Raw genomic sequence first — 24,498 nt, 5'->3', positions numbered from 1 at the left:
CATGTTCTGGACATAGGTTCATAGCTTAGTACTAAGCTAACTGCCCTTGTGAGCCATTTTAAGCCTAGCCAATTATCCCTTGTGGGACTCAAACCCTGCACCTTGTGGTTGTAAGGCAAACACCTTAACCATTAGGCCACCCTCCCAACCCAATATATGGTATAAACGTAATGGCCTATACCATATATTTATACTGTTGTCCCGTGATACCTGTCCACCACATGGAAGTGCATGCAGAACCCAAGTTAGACTCCACCAGGTGAATCACTACAAGACTTCTTATCAGCTACCAGGAGCCTTTGTGATGATGTAGGTACCTCCAGTCATCACTCTGCTACCTGCAGTGGATTATATAAATATATATATATATATATATTTTTTTTTTTTGGTATAGCTCCATGTTGTACGATGTCATGTGATTACTACTGTGGTCACTTACTGTTCTTAGTACTGGGCTTGTATACTTCATAGTAGACATGTCTGGTATATTGTATATACGAGATCTTTGCCTATCATTTTTGGTCTGTCTGATGTGCTACACACATCAATGTAACTACTGAACTAGCAAATGGTGAAAAAAGCCTTTTCTAAAATTGTACACTTGAGCTGGAATGCTATGTCACAAAAAATGCATAAACTTAATGGTCTATACCAATTTAGATTATAAGTGCAAATGCTTTATTGACAGGATAAGCTTCCTACTTTCATCTTTAAGTTGTAAACACATCATTGTCAAAGTGTTGTTTACCTGTTGGAACTCTGTGGTAGCTACCCCATGTTTATTATGCAGGTGTTCACACTGTAGTACTGTAAAATTACATTGTTATTGCTATCTGTGTTCATATGATTTTACTATTGTATACATGTCTACAGTTCCAGTGTTGCTTATGGTTTTAATTGCATTCTTATCTATACTATATGTTTTCACATTGTCTCTGATTAATGGCTCAGTTCACGACTGAAAAGAGTCTAATGCATCAGCTCACTTATTCAGTTAGTAGATGTTAAATAAATAAATTTAACTATAATCTGCTGTTTGTATCATGTTGTACACATGGTTCATTATTTTTTTCTGCATGTTCACATCAACAGAAGCAGCAATTTGTACTACGCACACGGACAGCAAGGACCATATCAACCCTATGAGGTTCAGTCAACCTTTAGAATTGCTTGGTTTGAACTTCAAGGAGTTTTTCAGAGTTTGTCCATGTCTGCCTAGTTCAAACCATCTGAATTTCACTTCTATGATCTTGGGGACTTTAAGAAAACTGCACCTGGGGAGGGAATCTCATTGGTTTGGCTATGTTGGTCCAGTTCAAATCACTTGAAATTCTTTCTTTCTTTTCTTGTCATTGCCTGCTGACTGCCAGTGTCTCCTTTTCCGGATCAACAAAATTTGCAACCATAATATTTTTTTCCTGCTGGGGTCACTATGCATTTCTTCCTGTAATTGCCCTGACAGATTCTTTCCCAAAGCAGGTATTGCAGTGCTGGGTATGTTAACGCATGTGTGAATCCAAACATGCATTACCCTAGCTACAGCACAAACTGTTGCTTAGCAGCCCTTCAGTGTCACTGATCCAAAGCTTCTGCTGCATTCTCCTAGTCTCTGCAAGACAGCATCAATGCAGCACTCCAGGCAGCCTCACTTCCTGCATTGTGGGTCAGATGATGTCAACCACTCACGCTCCCCTTCCTCAGCTTTCTCCTCCATCTCCCAGGTCAATGATTGATCCTAGGTCATCTGGGTCACACTCAGAGCTTTATCCATCTGCATAATGGAGCCAGACAAAACCCAGTGAAGTTGGATACTTCATTCCCAAGAAGGCTGTATGTTGGTGAACTGCTCTCCCCACATCAACACAAACACACACACACACACACACACACACACACACACACACACACACACACACACACACACGCATGCACGCACGCACGCACGCACACACGCACGCACGCATGCACACACACACACATACACACACGCATGCACGCGCACGTGCACACACACACACACACACACACACACACACACACACACACACACACGCACATACACAGAGGCAATCACAGAAATCGAAAAAATAGTCATATGTTTTTTTTTTCCTCAATGCAGTGCAATCCTTGCAGATAAGGTACATATCCCTTCATTGCCACAAACACCACCTCTCAAAGCAGGCTTTCCTGTATCCAGTGGCCCAGTGTAATTATCTTATGACTCATCAGTGAAAAAAAATGAAAATGCAACATTATATAGCCATAAGACACTAGGCCCTACCTTCCACAGACAGCATCACTGTGTTTCTCTTCTTTGATAGGTTATACACGTTGCATAATCTATCTGATAGCCTAGTGAACTGGGAGTCTGAGACCATTTCCAGGACTTTTCATGATAGTCTACTGGTAAAATTTCATGCTGGCCTGTAGCCTTCTGAGTTAGGGATGGGGGGAAGTGCATTGTGATGGTGTGACAAAATCATAAGTTGGAACTTGTATACAATATTTCCTGATGCAGTTTGCCTTACACCAAATCTGGTGAAGTATTCTTTCAATGTCCAAAACCTTTCATTTAATTATAATAGTGTCTTCACAAGGCAAAAATATAAAATTTCTCAATGATTTTCCAGTATACAGACTTCCTGTTTATGGTGTGAACATGTACCTATGCCATTTGTCAAACTGAGATGTTGCTAGAGACATCATAAAACACTTCCTTCTCTCTTTCTTATTGTATGTTTTTCCATGAAATGTATTTTTAGTTATTTCACCATTCTGCTTCTTAACGAAGTTTCATTAAGTTAGTATTAGTCTGTTTCATTTCTTTTTGAGTGTTTTTTTTTTTATTTTCTAAAAGCCATCCCCATATTGCTTGGAAGTCTTATGTTACTTTGTGTGGTGGGACACTGGTGGTGATAGGTGCTTTTTGTAGTTTGCAGCTTTCAGACTAGAATGATGGGGTTCATAAGGCCCAATGACATGGAAAGTTTTGCTACCACTGCTGTAAAGCATTCAAGGCTTCATTCTCCTTTTCTAAGTCAGGAAGTACGGGTAGACTGCCAGGTATACAGTGAAAACTCTGCACATTCTATTTCTTAATTTTATTTATTTATTTAGTAATCCTTTTTTATTGAGTTAGTTCCACTAGACTAGTGTCCTTTTTTCAGGGCAGACCAGAGGTGGTATTTATAATACTAGGGGAAACTGGGTCAGGGCAATTGGGGAACTTCTCCCACTCTTTTTTATAGGTGCAATGACAGCTTTTACATCGACAGGAGCTACCACCAACTCATGCAGATGAGACCTCATTTTAATGTTTCATCCAAAGGACGACATATTCCCCTTTGGATAGAGATTTAGTGCTTAGCCCCTCTGCTGCAGAGGTGATCAAAAAGTGAGATAAGGGCAAGCTGATCCAGGGAATCTCTTAAGATTTTTAATCTCTTCTTTTCACAATTGTTCAAGGGATTTTCTTTCTCCTCTGCCATTGTTGACAGAAAACAAACTAAACAGTCTCAACAGAGTTCAGATAAACAGATGTTTAAGAAGGAATGGCAATGGAGTTCCTAAAAGAAGTCTCTAATCTTTCCAAACCAAGGACAGTCCAATTTGACTGACTTTTTGAGAGACCCACCCACCCCAGTCCCCGTTTTTCTTCCAAAAAGTCAATGTCATTTTTAATTCATCAAGATGACAAATGGCAGTGGGAGGAAATTCCTCCTTTCGAGGGGGTGGGTCATTCCTCATGTTCCAGTTCAGACTCTTTTGTTTCCACCTGTTCTTCATCACATGCTGTCCCAAGAACAGATAGAACCAGTTCCTCCTTAACAAGTGGGGAAGGGTTTTTATTCAAGGATGTCCCTAGTGCCAAAGAAAGAAAATACTTGGAGACCAGTTCTGGATCTTCTTTTCTAATCCTGATTGTGATAGTGCCCTAATTAAAAAATCATGTAATTTCACAACCTATTACCTCCTCTTCCTCTTTCAACTTTCCTGGTAACACTAGACTTATAATATGTTTATCATCACATCCATATTCATCCAGACTTCAGATGTTTCTTAAGGTTTTATATGTCTGAATCACATTATCAGTTCTCTACCTTAACCTTTGAACTTTCCACTGCAGCAAGAGTATTCATAAAGTATCTAGCTCCAGTTGCAGTTCATTGCAGGTTTCAGGATATCCATATTTTTCCATATTTAGACAACCTGATTATCTTTGCAGAGTCTTTTTCAGAGTGTCAGGAATGTCTCTCTTGAGTGAGAGATCTCTTACACAAGCTGGGATTCCAAGAGAACAGTCAAAAGTGTTTCTTGACTCCTTCATAAAGGATCATGTTTCTGTGATGTCAACTGGTCACCTCAGTTCAAAGTGCTTTTCTTCTTCCACAGGAAAAAATAGATCATTATTTAAATTTATTGCTAAGGGTTTCCACTCAGACTTCAGTCACTTGTGAGGGATTACCTCAGGATTTTGGATCTCATGGAATCTATGATTATCAAGATACCCCCGGAAAGACTCCACATGAGAAAGATACAGTGCTGTCTGAAATCTCTTTGGTCCCAGCATCAACACGCTTTATTTTTTCAGATCCCAGTACTGGGGTTTGTCAGAAGAGAAGAGACAACAGATATCCTTAAATCCAGATTTCCCCTTCTCCCTCCTTGGGCCACAGCAGTCACTCACCACAGATACTTTGGACTTTGCTTGGGAAGCAGTTTCAGAAGGAATAAACATGCAGGGGTGTGGGACACCAAGGGCAGATGAAAGCACATAAATATCTAGGAGATGATTGCCCTGATCAAGGCACTCAACTCTCTGAACCGTCTTTTGCCTTTTGGGACCACTTCAAAGTGGTTTCAGACAATACTACTGTCTTGTGGTGCATCAAAAAGCATGGGGGGAACCAAGTCATACCCCCTTTTCAAACTAGCCATCTTAGCTTGGGATATAGCTTCACAACACAATCTTACTCTACAAGCATTTGACATTTTTTCAGGGCAAAACTGTGTGGCATGACAAGCTGAGTAGGACCAGGGCAGACCCTCATGTATGGAAACTAGATCAGAGGGGTCTTCCAAGATTTGATCACTCAGCGGGGAGTTCCTCAAATAGACCGTTTTGCCTCTTCTTTGAACAATTAACTGGCAAAATTCGGTTCCAGGACTCTATGCAAGAAGGTCTGGAAGACAGATGCCTTTTCTTCTTTTCTTTGGACAGGAATGTTCCTGTATACTATTCTACCCTTTTCACAAATATCCAGGGTATTTCTAAAGATTCAGAAAAAGCCTCCCCAGGATCATTGTAGTGACTCCCTTCTGGCTTAGAAAACTGTGGTTCTCCCTTCTTTCAGAAGTGGCCAAGGGCAATTACCACAAGCTTCCTAGTGGACTGCATCTACTCACACAAGAACAGGGCTGCTAGATCCACTCTGACATAAATCATTTTCAATTGACTGCCTGGATGATAAGGTCTTAATTCCTTTTAGGCACCTGTTTACTGTGGATATGCAGCAGGTACTAGTGGAGGCAAGAAAGTCTGTTACTAGAAAATCATATATTAGCAAATGGAAAAGGTTTTCTACTTGGTGGGAATGACACAACCAGCACCCATTTGGGGCTAGTTGTTCTATGCTTTTACAATATTTGTGTGCATTTCTATCCTAGTTCATATATCAGGCATGTCAGCATGCCTGCAAATAGATCCTCCTCTTTCAAGGCAGTCTCATGTTGAAATGTTCCTGGAAGGGGTTTTGCATAAGAGGTCACCAAGTAAATTGGTGTTTCTTCCTTGAGATCTTAATTTTGTGTTAGAGGAGTTAACATGTGCTCCATTTGAACCAACTAATCTGGCTGACTTGAGGTTCTTAACAAGGAAAACAGTTTTACTGATTGCTCTGACCTCTGCAAGAAGAGTATCTGAGTTTCAAGCTTTTATGGTGAGTTAACCCTACCTCATTTTCCATATGGATATGGTTTCTTTGAGAACTAATTCTTCTTTTATGCTTAAAATGGTATCCAAGTTTAGTTTAAGCCATACTATCCGTCTCCTTATTTTCTTTACTGAATCTAAAAATGACAGAGAGAGGACACTCCATACCTTGGATGTTCACAGACAACTCAGGTACTATCTTAACATGACTATGTCTCTCAGATCTTCAGATCAATCATGCATTTCTTGTGAAGGTTAGAAGAGGGGACAACCTGTGTCAAAACAAAACTATTTCCATTTCTGTTACCTTTTGCTATACTCACTATAGCAATTATATTCCAGGCAGGATTAAGGCCCTCTCTACCAGAATATGTTGCTCCAGCTATGGCTTTTTGGAAAGGGGTGCATTCTAGAAATATTCTAAAAGTTGCTACTTGGTCTTCTGTACATACTTTTACAAAGCACTATAGGCTTAGTTCCTTCTCTAGGTCCAGATCAAGCTTTGTTAGTACCATTCTCCAGAGGTTCCTGGACTCTTCTCCTTCCTCCTCACAAATGTAGTAAGTTAGGGTAATCTACCTGTATAGCTAAGGCTACTGCAGCAATGATCAATATGAAGAACATAGTACAGTTGTGTAAGTTGAACTTCCATAACAGTAGATGTTCGAATGATCACTGCTGCAGTAACCACTCTCTCCCTCCATCAACCTTGATTTTTGGTGCTTTATGCCAGGATGTGGATCTTTATATTTTGTTGTCCTTAGTATAGTCCTTTCAGGGCTCAGCCTCCTTCATTCTGCTGGCAGGAAAGCTCTGAAGAGCTTTGCACCTAAACTTGTCTTTTAGTCAGCTCAGCTCAAGCTGCTTGACAGTTTGGGCACATGAAAGGTGTAACTCATATAGCTAAGACTATTGCAAGCAGTGATCATTTGAACATCTACCTTTATAGTAAGCTCCGCTTACACAACTGTACTTTTACATTTCTCTCCTTTCATTTTTTTTTCTTTCCTTCCTTCAAAATCATTATAGTCTTGTCTATCAGGCCATTAGATAAAGTGTGAAATGGTAGAGTAGTTATGGGAGAAATTCCATTTCATTTTATGAAGTTCACAAATTCTACCCAAGGGAAACAAGGCCCAATATCAGACACTAACGCTTCTGAAATAACATGTATGCTAAAATGTTGTCTCAATTTTAAAGTGGTTGCAAGAAAAGAAGCAATAATCATCTTATACATATCCATATCTTTTGAAATAACATCTGTTAAAACAGGGACACATTTTCAAGTAACAGGCCAGCACAGCCTGCTTGTAATATTGATCATGGCTTTTTCTGGCTATTCCCAAGGGTGTAAGGATTAATTCAATGATGATTTATAGTTTCCTTGACATTTACGCTCATCTTTACTACTCATTTTTACTTCTTTTTTGCATCTTGATCCATAACAGGCTGCTACAGATGTAATCTGGCTAAACCTTTCATTCTAGATATTCCAGAATGTGCTTGATATAACACTTTCAGTGCTGGCATTAGGTGTGAAATTACAACTCTGATGCCGTAAAGCGAAGCATCACAGCACCTACCTCTACCTGCTGAATAACAACTTGATACTTCAGCAGAGTATAGCAATGTTCTGGATTATTGAAAGACTAATTCCTGTTATTTTATCCAAATCCCTCTGACATCTTTGTGTAACAAATAACACAAAGTGTTTAACTAGGTGGCTATACTGGGTAAGTGTATTTTATGATAATTCAGTAACCTCAGATATGGTATCATCTCTTTGATATTTGTAGGAGATGGAGACCCTTCAATATATTTTATTGTATTGTCTCCAACACATAACCTACTTAAAATGTATGCTATTATGTAAACCTACATAATATGCATGCATATGTATGCATTTTTTAAAAAAAATAACATTCATATATTTATTTTAGAAGGTACATATGTACATTTATATGTTTTTAAAATATATGTTTTTTTTTAAAACAAAGTGATTTATGATGTAATCAACCATATGATTAATTGGAGTATAAATTAAGTGAAAGGGTGGAGTTTGTTGTTTCTGAGGAAGTTCACAATTAATTAAAGTGAATGAAAGCGCTAGTTTTTGTGTCCGTGTTTCCTAGCACTGTTGGAGAAGTTCACAGTTTGTTCTTGGGTTTACATAACCTACATAAACCTTGTGCATCTGCTACATGTCTTACGTATTACACCTTATTTAAAAATGTTTCACTTCAAATGTAGTCATTCCAAATACCTCCTCTAAGTTCTGCAACTGTCCCTCTGGTGTACCCATGCAGCTAGAACATCATCCAGGTTAAATAGCAAAATGTGGCATACCTTGGAATAAAATTTTGTAGACTTCTGAAATATAGCAGGTACAGATGACACTCAGAAAGGTAAACAGTAACATGTAAACAGGCCTTTGTGAGTATTTATGCTGAAGTGTTTCTTGGACTGATCACTGAAATCCATAAGTTGATAAGCATGACTTGTATCCAAACGTGAAAATATCTGACCCCTACCAAACAATGTTTTCCACTTGAGGTATAGGAAGGGTACTGTTCCAAAGAAGTTACTTTGTTATCAGTTATCTTACAATCTTCATACAATGTAACACAGTGCTATCAAGTTTTGGTACAAGTGTCAATGATGTAGTCAGTTTTGAATACCTTACAAGATTTGTGTGTTTTCATTTAACATTCTGTTTATTTCTTATTTAATCTTGGTATGCACAGCATAATAAAAGTTACCTGGAATTGAAAAATCTGCATCTTCTGGGACAAGAATACTATCTGTCTTTCCTTTTAACATGCTAATCTCTTTAAATATAGCTTTATGTGCAACAAGCACCTTTTCTAAAGCAGTGCTTCTAGAATGCATGTTTTACTTATCCACAGCTAAATTAATTTTATTTATATAATTACTTACAAGTAAACTAGAAGGTGAGGTTTCCTTTTGTCCCTTATAAGCCACTTTTATATCAGCAGTTCCTACTTTTTATATTGTTGCCTTTATATGTTTTTACAAGACTGTTGGTTTACAAAGCTGCACCATTTATATTACTGACACTCTGTTTACTACTTCCTGCTTCTAAGTCAAAATGCATAGGCTTATCATTTTGCATAATTTGCACAAAATGCATCAACATTTGCATCATTACATAATTTACATTGCTAAAGTTCTGTTCACTTGTCAGAGTTGTACTACTTCCACTGTCTAATTCAAAACACATGGATCTATCTTATTTTAATCTACATAAGGGACTTAAGCTTTGCACAGCATTTAACAAAAATGCTTCCTTTGAACACTGTGTTTAGCATATCTTTTGATTATTACATACTTTCCACATGTAGACAAGCACTGTGGCACAGGGGTGTAGTGGCTAACATTGTCTTATAGTGTTTAGGTCTATAGTTCCATTTATGATTGGGATACCCACTGTAAATTATCTGCATGTCGTCTGTTTATCCATGTGGATCTTTATCAGGTATTTCTGTGTCTTCCCACATCCCAAAGACATGGACACCGAAGTGGACAAAGTACATACTTGATAAAAAAAAAAATAATTAAAAAATTAATTCAGACTAATCATGAATGAATGAATGCTACGCCTATGCCTCTTTTCACTCTATCAGAAACTTTTTTTCAAAATGTTTTTAGTCAAAAAGGTCCTTGCTGTGTGACTACTTCTATAACAAGTGTAACATTCTTTGTCTTTAATTTATACTGATAAGCTATGTACTGTTTACTTATATATCCATAACAAGTTTAGCATTGCTACAATCCATACTCTTGGGATCACAACATACATTTTACAGGTCTATATTACAACGTCGAACTTGTATAAGTTTGAATGTTGTAATATCGAACCCAAAAGTCCAAAATCCAAAAATAGCAAAGCCACGGCACACCAATTTTTTTCCCAGGGAAAAAAATCAGTGGGCTGTTTTCAGAGCTTTGCTATATCCTCCACTGTGGTGCGATCTTGGAGTTGGTATATTTAAGTAGGGGGGGGCACAGCCCCCACTTTAGTTTAAGTTTTAGGTTAAAATTTTTTTTGTCATGGAACAGTGATTTTTTTTTTCCCTGAGAAAAAAAATTGCTGTTTTGTGTTTTCATTATTATTAGGTTTCGGACTTTTTGGTTCGATGTTATAACATTTGAACTTATGTTAGTTCAACATTGTGATATAGACCTGCATTTTACTATATATTACTGCCATCTGTTTATCTTGTAAATTCATGATATTTGATTTGCTGCTTCCACTGCTATAGTAATGCTTGTCATTTTCACATTTCAGGCTAGTTTCTGATCTCAGCCTTGTTTTTGTACATTAATCAATTAATTCACATAGAATATATATTTCTCATTGTGATTTGGTATAATGTTTCTCCATAGTTATATATCTGTCCTTCATCATTTGGTATAATGTTTCTCTATGTTTACAGTCTTGGGCTGAATTTTTTAAACTCATGTTTATATTAACATATTGGTTCTATAATCTTTGTAGACTGAGACTGACATTTTATCTCTCTAGTAGCTCATGATGTTTAGGAATAAAATGATGCTAAAATACACTTGCCAGTTGCATGCATGTCTTTTTCATAGTTTAGGAGGCTCTGCATTAAAGTGTAGTTTTATGCCCTGTGTGACAATGTGAGGTATTGCCAGCTGTGCCAAGAAAGGTAGGGCAGTGGATGTTTAACATATGGCAGCGCAGCTAGCTGGAAGTTTGTAAAGACTTACATGTCATTTGAATATCGAATTGATTTGTACAGATGCTTGTGTTGAAAACTGTACCAACACTGGGTCCTGACTGTATTGTAACTGATTAAATGTACATGTTTTAACAGAGGATACTGGAAGAGAAGAGGTTAATCTCAGCCCAGATAACTTTGAAAAATAGTAAGAAATTAAATTACCTAATTTAGGCCATAAACATTGTATGTTAACAGTTCTGATTGCAGCCAGAGACAAAATGTCAAGGAAAACAAGTATTAGGAAGCTTTCTGGATTGTCTCTATCAGGAAACTAATTGCTACTTTGAAATTGTGGAACTGCTTTATGGTTTTATGACTTCCAGAAGCTGCAACAGATCTTAGCAAGCTCTGTGCGTGTGTGTATTATTGACACATATGTGCTAAATCCTGGCAGCTTCTAGTCAAGGGGGTAGCATGGAAACCAGATGTATGTGATGTCATTCTGGAATCCATCACTAAAGTGATGTTTTAATACTGGATGAGACTGAAGTCTCAGAGCACTCTGTTTTGGAACATGACAAGGAAAAAACCTTTACCTGCTTCATCTTGCCTTGCCCTAGTAAGTGAACCAGGGAATGGTAATTCTTTAGATCAGTCAGGAAAATACAGTGAGCTGAGTTAAGTACTGTTTTTCTGTATCTGTGTGAATCTATTCATCTGTGTTATTTTAATATTTCCTGTGAGTGAAACTCTGGCGTTTATTGTAAATAGATATTTAGCATTTTCATATTATTTCATTATTTATTATTAAATATATTTAAACTTTTAATTGTGGTTGGTCCTTTAAAGAATATGTTAACCTTTGAGATTACTTATATCTATTTGGTGACACTGTGGCCACTCCTGAAAGCCTTACTGCATTGGTCAAACACTATAATTTGTATTAATATTAATTTCACTTTGTATAGTTGGGTAACCTTGTAAGAACCTTAAGTAGCTGCCTTTGGAGTGTCTGTTGAACTGTAACTACCTTATAGTCTGGGCAGAAGGGGGCATAACTAGTAAATCTGTGCCAGCCTTTCCAGGCATGTGTGTGTGTGTGTGTGTGTGTGTGTGTGTGTGTGTGTGTGTGTGTGTGTGTGTGTGTGTGTGTGTGTGTGTGTCTGTGTGTAAATCCAAATTCTAAGAGTGTGTGTATCAGCTGCTTGGAGCAGGGACACAAAGCACTGGTTTCACAGTGAGAGTGGTGGAGGACTAGACTTAGACCCACGGCTGAGGACTCAACTCTATAGCTGTGCCAGTGCGGAGTCTTATTGGGGATCTAGAGAGAGAGGGAAAACCAGCCCTGGATTGAGTGTGTTTCCTGTCTCCTCTTAAGGGAAGTTGTGCTTGATACAGAGAGTTGCATCAGGAAATACTGAGTATATCCATTTTTGTTCCAAGTGAACATCCCTCTCCAATGTCAGTGGTGAGGATTCAGGCTCCTTTATTACTGGCCCAGAGAGGAGGTGTTACATCCTACAAGCAAAAAAGAGAATGGCTATATTTCTTTGCTCATTTGTGATGGTGTTAGCAATAAGAAAACAGTGGGAAACAGTTCTGTTCTTTCATAGAAGTCTCTCAAGTCTAGGTTTTTCACATCAAATGCATCCACAGTTGCATTTTCATTTTTTTTATTCCCTCCTCCTCAGGTTGAATGTAAATAGCAGCTTTTTTTAGGAACACAGGAACATACCAGGCAATCAATTGCTCTGATATTTCTAACCATACAAACCTTTAAGCAAATTCCTAATGGTGCTTGCCTCATAAATCAAGCAGGGCTGTACATTATAACCCTTTTATTCTCAAGACTTCAGGTTGGAGGCAAATACAGGATGGTGTACTTTGAAAATGAAATTCAAAACTTTAAAATGTTTTAACAACTCTAATTACGAATTCAAACTTCAGAAGAAACATCAGCAGTGGTAAAAGCAGTGTTCATGGCTTATTAACTAAGAAGCTTCTTTTAGATGCAACTTTGCAGATTAACTGAGCTAAACTCAGCTGGATGAGGACTAAGAACAAAATGTGCTATACAGTAAAATTTTAAGTCTTTGTTGTGTGTTGCAACAGTCTCCGTCTAGACAGCTTGTCTTCATTGTGTATACCAGCAATACGCCAGCTAGGTTAACCACCTAATGGCTAAGATATTAACCTTTTGTTGACAGTAGTGGGTAAAGCAGGCAGTGTAAATGAATGTTCAGCATCAGCAAATACATGTGTTTTGTTACATGCCCAGTAGACCTCTCAACCTCTCAGCACAAGAAATCTGGACAAAGCCAGAAATAATGGGGGAGGAGGAATGCCCAAAAATATGGACAGATTTTAAATATTGCTCCTATAAACTTAGAAAGTTGCTAGAATGACAGATTTTGCATTATTATATATTTTCTGAAGGATAGAAAGTCTGAAACTCAAATGTCTGTCATTATTTAGTATTGTCTAGTGACTTCAATCCTAAATGATTTGCCAGAAAATCACAAATTTTATGGGGAACAGACCAAAAATAAGGGGCAAAAATCTGGACATTCTATGAAAATCTAGACAGTTGAGAGATGTGATGCCCAGTATACACTACACATATTATGGTATGAAACAAAAAGGCAGAGAATAACCCCTTGAACAGCTTCTTCCCTTTTTGAGTTAACTACCAATCATTAGCGGACCGGAGTTCCGCTGTGGCAACCCCTAACCGGGAAAAGCCGAAAGACACAACAACTAAAAAATATAAAAAGCTGCTCAGATGGGAAACCTTTTATCTGCATGAAAACAGTATCTTAGTAGGACAGATGTGCCATGCATGAAAACCCTTTGCTTTCCATGCTGTAATTTGCAATACAAATTGTACTGCTGTGTGGCTTACGCTGATTTTTCTGCTATGTCATTCTTTGCACTTTAACCCCTTCAGGGCTTAGATACAAGTCAGCAGAACTTTACACATGTATTTTTTCTTCCAACACTTCCATTTTCAGAATCAAGTTATTTTGTTTTTAACCCCAAAACATGACATTGGATGGGATGCATCTAATTTCATAGTATTATTTGTCAAGAAGTCCAAAAAAAAAAAAAAAAAAAAAGGAAATCAGATGTAAGTTTGTAGTCTCCTTCTGTCTCTGCTATCCTTTCCTGAAACCATCTTTAAATGTTCAGTGGGACGCCAGCATTACTCGTCATCTAGAACACCTTCTTCCTACTTCTTGCTCCTTGTTTCCATAAGAAAGAAAATGATCTGTTGTTGCCTTTTTTTATTTCCATCTCCTGACTTTCCCATACTGATCCACCACATACAAACACAGACAGACAGGCAGACATGCTTGTGCATGCACACACACACACACACACACACACACACACACACACACGCACACACACACACACACACACACACACACACACACACACACACACACACACACACACACACACACACACACACACACACGCACACACACACACATGCACACACACACATACACACACACATACACACACACACACACACACACACACACACACACACACACACACACACACACACACACACACACACACACACACACACACACACGCACACACACATTCCAAATGATTTTTAACATTCAGAGTGTTAAATCACCTTCTGGGGTGCGAGTATTTTTCTAGGTTTTCTTCCTCAGCTGTGTTCATAATATAATTTTGAAAGTTTGGGAAGTTAAGGCAATAGCCAAGCTGAAGACAAAACAAACAAAAAAAAAAAAAAAACGAGATCAGAACACTGATGAATGCCAGATATTAGCAACTATACACAATCAGCACTTAAGTCACACAGATCATCTGACTTAAAATTATAATGTAAAAATGTAAAAAGAAAGACATGAGAAAATGGAAAATAATGTGATTCACCAAATGTAGTCCCCCTCTCCCTTTTTATTTCTGTTTTGCTCCTTCTTCCCGTCTATGTGTACATTATGCAAACTGATGGTGCTGGTACATAATGTTGACCGAGAAAATCCAAACCACAGTTCTTTTCTTAACTGAATTTTACCGGAAATATAATATATACCCTCCAGCAACAGCCCGTCAGACTGGGAATTCAAAAGTAAATATTTGGATTAAGATGTCACCAGATCTAGTATCTTAAGGAAAACATGCTTGGGGGAAGTTAAGCACAAAATAATGGTGAGTAAGCAGTAGTAATTGTGATAATGTTTCAGACATATGAACAGCGTCATGTGTTAGTATGTACAGATATATGCCTGTCCTCTGATGGACCAGCTGATGATTTTCTTCATATGCCATCTAAAATTACATTTCATGTTGTAGCAGAATAGTGGACTATTTGAAACAGATATCATTTAATGGTATTTTTGTCAAATGTGATGTTTTTTAGGACTTAAATCAAGTTTAACATAACTATTAATACCTGGATGCTAAACAAAGTCCTTTATGTATGCTGGTTTGAGACATTTGTTCCAGTTCACTGATACGTCAAAATAAAAACGTATGCAAATCACTGCTGGATTTACTCTTCACCTTGTGACCCCTGGCACTTTTCCACGGCTTGAAGCAAATGGGAATCATGTGAGTGTTTCTATAGTAACTCGGCTGAACAAAATGCTGAATCAGAGAGTCATGAAACAGTCTTGACTGAAGGTATTTATTTAGACGAAAATATGAAAGTGAACAATAGTTATGAAGATGACAAACAGTGACACATTCCACTCTTTCGTACAGATTCACATCTGGCATGGTGGAAGGCAGTTACCAAATGAGTTAGAAAGCCTTGGATATGCTCTCAGGGTAACCGCCTGGATAAAATACTGGCTGGACAACAGGATATAGATAGTAGCACCAGCTCATGCCGAAGAAAGAATTCTAGTGAGGTACCATAGGGTTCACCCAAGGATCCGTTGAAGTTTAAAAGTGGCCCTGCACAGATTATGTAAGGGTATTTATACCTTTTTGCAGATCAAGTGAATTTATGCAATAGGGTAAATGATAATATGTGGAAAGAACAGAGTACATTTATTTATTCATTCTTATCTGAGAACTAACCACAAAAGAACCACTTTTAGCCAGTAACTGGGCACAAAAATACAAAACGCATAGCTCAAAAGCTCAAATGTGCAATTTAGGGTGAAAAAGCTCCCTGTCAGAAATGCAAAATACATAACTGCACATTCCGCATCTTTGAAAAAGAATGTCTACTTGTACAGACAATACAGCAAAAGTTGAAACTCACTATAATTCTATTAAAGCATTTTTATGGGGGAGCTTTGTCCCCTGAACCTCTTAACATGGGCAGCTTCACCCCCATACCCCTGCTATTTATATGTACTAACTCTAACCTCAGTGCCTCTCAGATTAGGGGGAAATACTCTGAGGTGCAGCAACCTCAAACTTAGAATGTATTTCCCATATTTGCCCATACAGTATTGGCTATTTTATGGACTGCAGTTGCCAACAGTTCTCAGTTTCAGCAGTAGCTCTAGAGTAACGCTAGTTATCTTTGAAGAGCTATACAGAGATTGGTTAACTACCTAGTAGTAGTTAGTTACTATAAATGGCTGATGTTTAGGAAGCGAGGAATTGGGACATGTTGCTGATTATAAAATAAATACAAAAAAAGAAGAAAATAAATTAAATTTATGCCATCTAATATAACAAGCCTAATATTTCTTGTCACTTTTATTGCTGCTACTACCTTCCATCTAGCTGTGTAACCTTCTCCTTTGCCATGTTTTTCAGATACATTATTTGCATTAATGAGTTGAATTTAAGCTGCCATATTGCCAGACATTGTTTTAACTGTTATAACTTTGCCAGTTCTGCTCCCCCTTTCCCCTGATTTGAGTTAGGGCTATGAGCTGCTGATGAGCTGCATCCTGTAATCCTGAGTTAAACTGTCTCACTCTCCAACTGCAAAAATGCATGACCCTAAGCAATTCATTTAACCAGACAGTGCTTCCAGGTCCATCTTGAAAAGCAGCAGCTATGTCACATGGGCTCACCTGGTGAATTTGTTAACAAATCAGCATCATAATAATCAGTCTCCTTTTTCCCATTTTCTACATGGGATCACAGTGCTGCATCAACTGTCACTTCTTTTTCGATTCAGTGGCACTCTGTTACCTTTTTGATAGTCATGCCTAACATTTGCAAGTCTTCTCTCACACAGTCTATCCATATATTTGCTGGACACCTTTGAGTACCTCTTGCCTTTCTCCTATCTCTCCCAAATCTTCTTCATCAGATTGTTTACTGCTTTCCTGCACATGTGCCTGAGCCACTGTAATATGTTCTCGTTAACTTTCTCTGTAGTTGGTTATACTTTAGCTTGTGCTCTATAGTCCTCATTTCTTTGTCTGTCTCACGGTGTGCATCCTACCACTCATCTCAGGCACTTTATCTCTATCACCTCTAGTTTCCTCAACTGCTCTGCCTTCACTGACCATGTTTCTATATTATACAGTAGTACTGGTCTCACAACTGTTTTGCACACCTTACTTTTCAGCTTCTTTGGCATTCTTCTGTCATACACTACCCCTTATACTCTGTGCCATTTAGCTGCACCCCATCTAGTTCTAGCTTTGAATTCCTCATTCAGAATTCCCTTCTCCTCAACCATCCCACCTAGATACTGTGAAGCTGTTATCCTGTACCACTATTTTCATTTCTACCTCAATTTTCAGCTGCTTCTGATTTGCTCCATTTTCAGCTATGACATGTCTTACCTGTACTCCGTTTCATCCCATGTGCCTTCAGTTTCATTCCATTCCCTTCCCCTATCCTTGCTGAAGTTCTTGTTCAGAGTCTGCCTGTAATGCCACATTGTCTGCAGACAGTAACGTTGTTGACCTGTCCCCTCTAACCTGTTTGCTGATGTATTCCATCACCAGTATGAACAGCAGTGGGCTCGGAGCTGAGCCCTGATGGACACTCATTCCTACTAGGAACCCCTCTGTGAATTTGTGAAACTGAACACTGTTCATACTTGTGTCACTGGGTCCTTGTACATAGCCTGTACTAATTCTAATAATGTTTTTTGGACTGCAAACCATCACAAGACTGGTCAAATCAGATTTCTTGGGGTCTTGTCAAATGCTTTCTACAAGTCTAGAAATGCCCACTTGGACGCTTTCCTCACCTGTTGCTTCTTTTCATCTGTCTGATTCACTGCAAACATCTGGTCATTTGTGCTACATTCTGGTCTGAATCTAAACTGCTCGTCTGCCATCTTATTTTCTACTTCTCTACATATTAATTTGCCAGTCACCCTCTCCAGAACTTTCATGCAGTTTGAAATGAGTTTGATGCCTCTGTACTGCCACAGTTGTGGATGTCCCCGTTGTTCTTGAGCACTGGCACTAGTATGTTTATTCTCCAATCATCAGAGATAGACTTCCTTTCCATACTGCTATGAGTACTCCCAGGAGCCATTCCCCCCTTAACTCACCCTTCATCTTGATCATACCTGCTGTGACCTCATCTGAGCCTGCTGCTTACCCTGACTTAATTTTCCTTAGTGCTGTTCTTCTAGGGTGGGCTCCTCTTCCTGTTTCATTGTAGGGTGTGTCTGTGGAAGTGTAGCTTCTGTTTTTTTTTTTTTTTTAATTCAGAAACTGCTGCAAGTACTCCTTTAATTTGCCTTCAATATCCTGTAGACTGGTGAAGAGGCTGTAGTTTCCTGTAGCAATATTTGATAAATGCGAGTATGAACTAATATTTTGCTTATGTTTACTATACACTCTTATGAGAAACACTACTGCAATATTATTATACATATGCTGGCAGTTTGCTTTTAGATACTAGTAAAGATTGGTACAGAAAGAAGAGAGAGGTTTCACAAGGAAAGAAAAAAAAAGAATGTAACTCTTCTTTTTATTTCTAGTTGCTTGCTGACCATCAAGCCTTCCTCAGCCAGACTTGAGGCCATTCGTTTCTCTATACTCAGTATTCTCAGGCAAGAGACATGCAGAAGGGCCATGATTCAGGCAGACATGACGGTGGCTTGGGCCTCTGCCATCACCTATCCTTCTCTATGTGTGTTACAGGGAAAGGTGCCCCTGTCCCATTACCTGTGAGTCTGGCTTACTCCCCAGATTGGGACCCCGTGGCATCATTACCCATGTTAGGAGCAACATGACTCTCCTTCCCCTTTCAGCAGCCTGCATCATGCAGCTGAAGGCTATGGAGAAATGTTGACAGCCCTGACCCTACCCCTCTGGTGGCTGACACAAGTGTTTACACCAACAGGAGGGCTCCCTATGCCTCCCCACATCATATGGGTGCTCTTATACTCATAAGTACAAGTTCTACCATTACCAATTTAGGAATGCCAAGCCCACAGCCTCCAGTCTAGTGCCCTTGTTGTCATACAACCCACTCCTGTTTCTAAAGCAATCAGCTGACCAGGAGCCAACATTCTGTCCTATTGGGATGGGTGAGTCCTGTTTGGCTCATCTAGTGCCTTCGCTGCTATTCAAACTCTGGTCATCTCATTCGATTCACTTCTTGCCAAAGTATTCAAGCAACCAGCCTGTTCTGAGCACTGTTTTTTAAGTAAATGCTTCAGACCCCATGACACTTATTTTAGACCATCAGAGAATCACAAAAGAGAAGGAGCAAGGGCTGAAACAAGTGGTAGCTCACCTCACAATAGACTGACCCACCAATTCCAAGAGCCAACTCCTACTGCTGCTAGGTGCAGTCACTTTGATATATATTGCTGGAGCTAGAATAACTATGCTTGCTTACACCCAGCTTTACCTATGATATAGGTTCATTAAAATATTTGATCCGTTGTCTACTTAATTTATTTGTCTCAGTTCCTTCCAGCGCTGGGAGTAATTTGTGCTTATGTTGCCTTCCCTGTGAGAAGGGGAGAACAGACCCAGAAAAGTTAGAACAATGCCTGTCAGCTTAAATTCAACTCATGTAAATACAAATATTGTATCTGAGAAACACGACAAAGGGGAAGGTTGCACAGCTAGGTGGGAGGTAGTAGCAAAAATAAAAGTGACAAGCAATGTTGGGCTTGTCATATTTGATGGCATAAACATGAGCAAGCAGTGTGAGAAAACATACACGTAGGCCTAATAAATACTGAATTACCAAAAAGGAGACATCAGTAGCTGACGATAGAAAATTGTTATTCTTCTGTACAGGGAGTTAGCGAGACAACTTCTTGAATGGTTTGGTAGTTTTAGAGATCCTGTCTTTGCAAGGACACAGTCAGAAAGGGTGTATTTGAGTACACAAACAAAAACGGTGCAAGTTACAAAAGTGTAAATGCAATTAATGTGTACTGTACTGAAACGGAGAGAGAAAAGTAAAGTAAAATGTTTAAATGCTTTAACTCTGAATATAGTCCATTATCTTAAATACTTCAGTAGCTTTAATAAGTAATCCAAACTCTCAAGACACAGTAGAAATAGCAAATGCATAGAATGATAGCTTAGTGCATTCTGACAATATCAAGGCAAAAAATAGGGAAGACTCAGAAATAGTTTGAGCTGGACAGTAATTGAATATACTTTGCAGAGGTGACCAGGATGTCTAAGTTTACCAGAAAACAAAACCTTAAAGACCTACGATATTATATGCATTAAGGAAATCTAAATTAGTACTGCCTTTCATAAATTGTATTATGCAAGAAACATAATCTGGAGAAGGGACTGTTTTTTTTTTTAAGTGGGAGAAGTCAAGTGCATGCCACAGCTTTATTAAAGTGTGCATGGTCAAAACAATGAGGTGTCTGAACAAAGACCTAATTCAGTTCTCATACTTGTGGTTATGGACTTATCTGTTTCTTATTTAGGGCCTGTAGCTTATTCAGTAACCAGGGAAAATGGACATAGAAGGCATAGCAGGTTGTGTTATCCCTACTTGTTCCCAGAATTTATATTTCTGTTTTCATGTTCTTACTATTTAGTCCTTTTAATAATACATGCTATTGTACCGCACACACGCTTTCAGCTTCATATGTTCATTGTCTTACCCTGTCTTTAGTTTCTTCATTTAACCAATGTTCTTTGCACTAAAGCTTTAATGGCACATTAGTTAAACTCTTCACTTCAAGGAATAAACAAAAACATCACAGGCAAAATTGGTGAAAATACACTTCTGAAATAATGTTTAAACACTGCTTTATCTCTGTTCCACATGCGCCCTTAGATAACATAGCTATCTTGTCTTTAAATAAGCAAAATGCATCTGCTGCATATAACACACAGTTCTCCATTACACTTAGCAGGGGGTTTGTAGCTGCAAAACTGATTATTACTTTGCACATTAAAATGTTAATCAGCTCTGAAAATGCACAACAATTGGGTCTGCCTTCTTCATGAACATAAAATGCTGAGTATTTTAAATTCATACCATCTGTAGCTCATTAGCCAGTTATGGTGAAACATTCTAATAAATGTCTTAAAACCCTGCCAATAATTTATAAGCTCCTTTAAAGCTGTTAATGGTTTTTCACACATTGCTAAAAACGTAATATACCTTTTGTCTGCAGGCAGTAGCAAAGTATTTGTTTTATGCTAAACTCTTTTATAGTGCTGAGCATTAATCTGAAAATGTGAGGACGGAGTGAGATATGGAAACAAAGAGGGATGAATGTTCTGTAACACAGTAATGTTGTGAGCTGTAATGTACACTTCATGTTGTAACAACAGTAAATTCACATATGCACCTTCTCCTAGCCTCAGGTTTACTCAGTCATTTTACAGCAAGATATATTTACTCCATCAAAGTTTGCTTACATAGTCTTTTACTATGTTCTTCCCTTACTATATTAATTTTGACATACACATGTATGCTTGTGCATGCTTAATAGTTGATAAAAAATGTAATAGATAATCTGAGCCTCTTGGAAAATGCAGGCAGCTGATGTCAGTTTTCTGGACCACATTTCAGTATTTGCATTTCCTGCATTATCTAGAAAGAACAGCTAGCATACTGGATGTCGCAATTGTATTCACTTGGAACCTGTGAAAGTTTAGTGGAAATAACAGGCCCTTATGAAGTACAAAAATGACTGAGAAAAATCACTCAAGAGGCTGAATTAGAGAATATGCTACTGATGGCACTGCTCTGTGTGAAGTATCCGCAGTGTATGTGTTTACTGACCAGGTGAGCGCTTATCTTTATACCACCTTTAATGATGCGGCCTTTATTTTATTATGAAACATTTTTTTCTCAGAATTTCCAACATACCTCTCAGCCTCTTAGTGCAAGAAATCTAGACAAAGCCTTACAAAATGGTGGGAGAAAGGCACAAAAATAAGGACCGATTTTAAATATTGCTATTATAAACTTAGAAAGTTGCAAGAGTAAGGATTTGAAGTCTAAAACTCAAATGTATGCCATTATTTAGTGATTTCAATTCTCAGATCATCCCAGTGATTTGCCAGAAAAGCACAAATTTTACAAGGAATAGACCAAAAATATGAGGCAAAAATCTGGATATTCTGCAAAAATCTATACAGTTGAGAAGTATGATTTCCAGCAACACTTAGATATCACTTAGCAGGATATGCATTCATTTTCCTAGCACTACACAACTGTAGTGCATGCAATGCCCTTATTATGCTAAAAAAATATTCAGGAATATCCCTATAATAGTGAGGTGCTTAAATAAGAATCTCCATATCACATGTACCTTCAGAAACCATTGCAAAAGTGAGAGAGATACCTTTAGCATTTTCCAAATATATACAAGCGCTTGCTGCATTTCTCCTTGAAGTGCTCCCTGTTTGAAACTGAATAAAGACACATATGCAGTCCCATTGGTACCAGAGACAAAGTACCACTGGTGACCTGTGTTCAGGCATGAAGCTGGGTGATATAGGGGATGGCTGTGATGGTGAAGGAAGTGAAAGAATAAAGCAGAAGTCAGCCAGCTCTCCTATCCTGGGGTAGGGTATGGTTGCCTGTGAGGGCTTCTGGTGGAGACCCATGCTATTGCTGGCAGCAACTCAAGAAGAGGACAGACAGCAGAATATCTAACATGTAGTATGTGTGAACAAGCATCAGGGTCACTTCCATCATAGCAAGTCACTCCCACTGGTAACCACCACAGAATGCTTGCTAACAGCACCCATCCATCATTCTCCATAAAATCCTTCATCAATGATTGTATGAATTAGTAACCAAAGGCTGTGTCCTCTGATAAGTCAGGAAACTTAACTGGCAAAGGGGCATATATGCATGGGATCATTGGAAAGGAACTGTGGATGCATTTGGAGAAGATATAGGAGAAATATTTTGGATGATAGCAGTGTTTGGTGCATAAAAATGTATCTGTTTCAAGTAGCCTAAAAGGAGGTCTGATACAGACTGTGTACTTCTCCACAAACATAACCTACATTAGTATTTTACCAGTTTAATACACACTTGTTGTGTTTTAATAGTACCCCTAAACAAACTGACCTAAGAACAGCTGTGACAGTTCTGTTATTCTTGAAAGTAGCTCCAGCTTATAGTTAGACTCACAGGCTTAAGTGCCACCAATCCCATCTTCCTGACACTCATACAGGGCCTGCATCTATGACTTCAGTTCACTCTCAGTGGCCCTCTCACCGCTCTTTCCTCGGCATGGTTTTTGGTGGCCAAGCAAGCAAGAGATTCTAATGATGTAAGGAGGACAAACACATGGAAAGCCTGTTCTTGCACTAATGAATAAACAATATAATGCTAAGCATAAGCCTAAAAGTAAAAAAGTCACTAACTGCAAGGACAGCAATATTTAATGAAACAGAAAATTGATCTCTAAAAACTAAGGCAGAGAAGGCTTCCTGTGCTTTAACTCCTGTACTCATAATCTTTGTATACAACAAAGAATAATAAGTGTATCACTTGATAGTTACGTATTTTAAGAACTCCACCTGGACAGTGAACTGTTTGTTGTAACCTGATCATCTATATATATTGTTAACAACTCATTAGTAACATTAATTACCGTATATTTGCTTTTTGCACTTCTTTATAGCTCATATTACCAAAATACCTGCAGAATATATGCATTTCATAATTTCTTTGTTGCTTCACTACATCTCTCCTTTACATTTTTATTTTGAATGGCAGAAACTGTGGTTGTCAACTACAAGTGATGTAATACCTATATTTTTGGTACACTAACTGGGGCCTTATGCTTTGCAGTAGTAGCTTCTGCAAAATAATATCCCATCCATCTCTTACACAACATCTTACATCATATACCTCTCCCACTCAACTTAAGAAGTAATTACCTGGCATCATATCACACTCATATCTTCAACCTTTGATTAACTAATCCTAAAGGTAGCCCGCTCCCACAACTACCATGGCAACTCCCTTTACTCCCACAAAATTGCCAATTTATGGAATACCATTCCACAGCCCATCACACAAAATCCTCACCACCAAGATTTCAAACAACACCTAAAGAACTACCTAGCCAAACACTGGATTTGTTCCTGCCATTCACCAAGCTAATTCTTCCTACCTCCATTACCTTACCTTATCCTGTACTGTAACCTCCTACTGTATTCCCTCAATCTCTCTGCAATCTTTGCAGTCCCATACTGTGCATACATCTGGAATAGTAAATAACTCCCTGTCATTATTCCACTGACGAAATATGTACATACTGTCTCTGAATTTATATTGTGCACACTGTTTTTGTAATTTTGTATCTCTGTACAAGTTTAACAATGGCTTGTCCTTTCACTTGAGACACTGTATACTGTTTACACAATTGTTTGTATTATGTTCTAATTACTGTAGTATTATGACATTATTATTATTACTGTATGCTTTGTTGCTGCTCATAGAGCTTTTCTCCCCAGGCCTCCG

This window comes from Protopterus annectens, chromosome 4.part1, assembly GCF_019279795.1.
Source record: "Protopterus annectens isolate FY-2018-M chromosome 4.part1, PAN1.0, whole genome shotgun sequence".
NCBI classification, from domain to species: Eukaryota; Metazoa; Chordata; order Ceratodontiformes; family Protopteridae; genus Protopterus; species Protopterus annectens.
Note: the sequence above shows the minus strand (reverse complement) of the source record.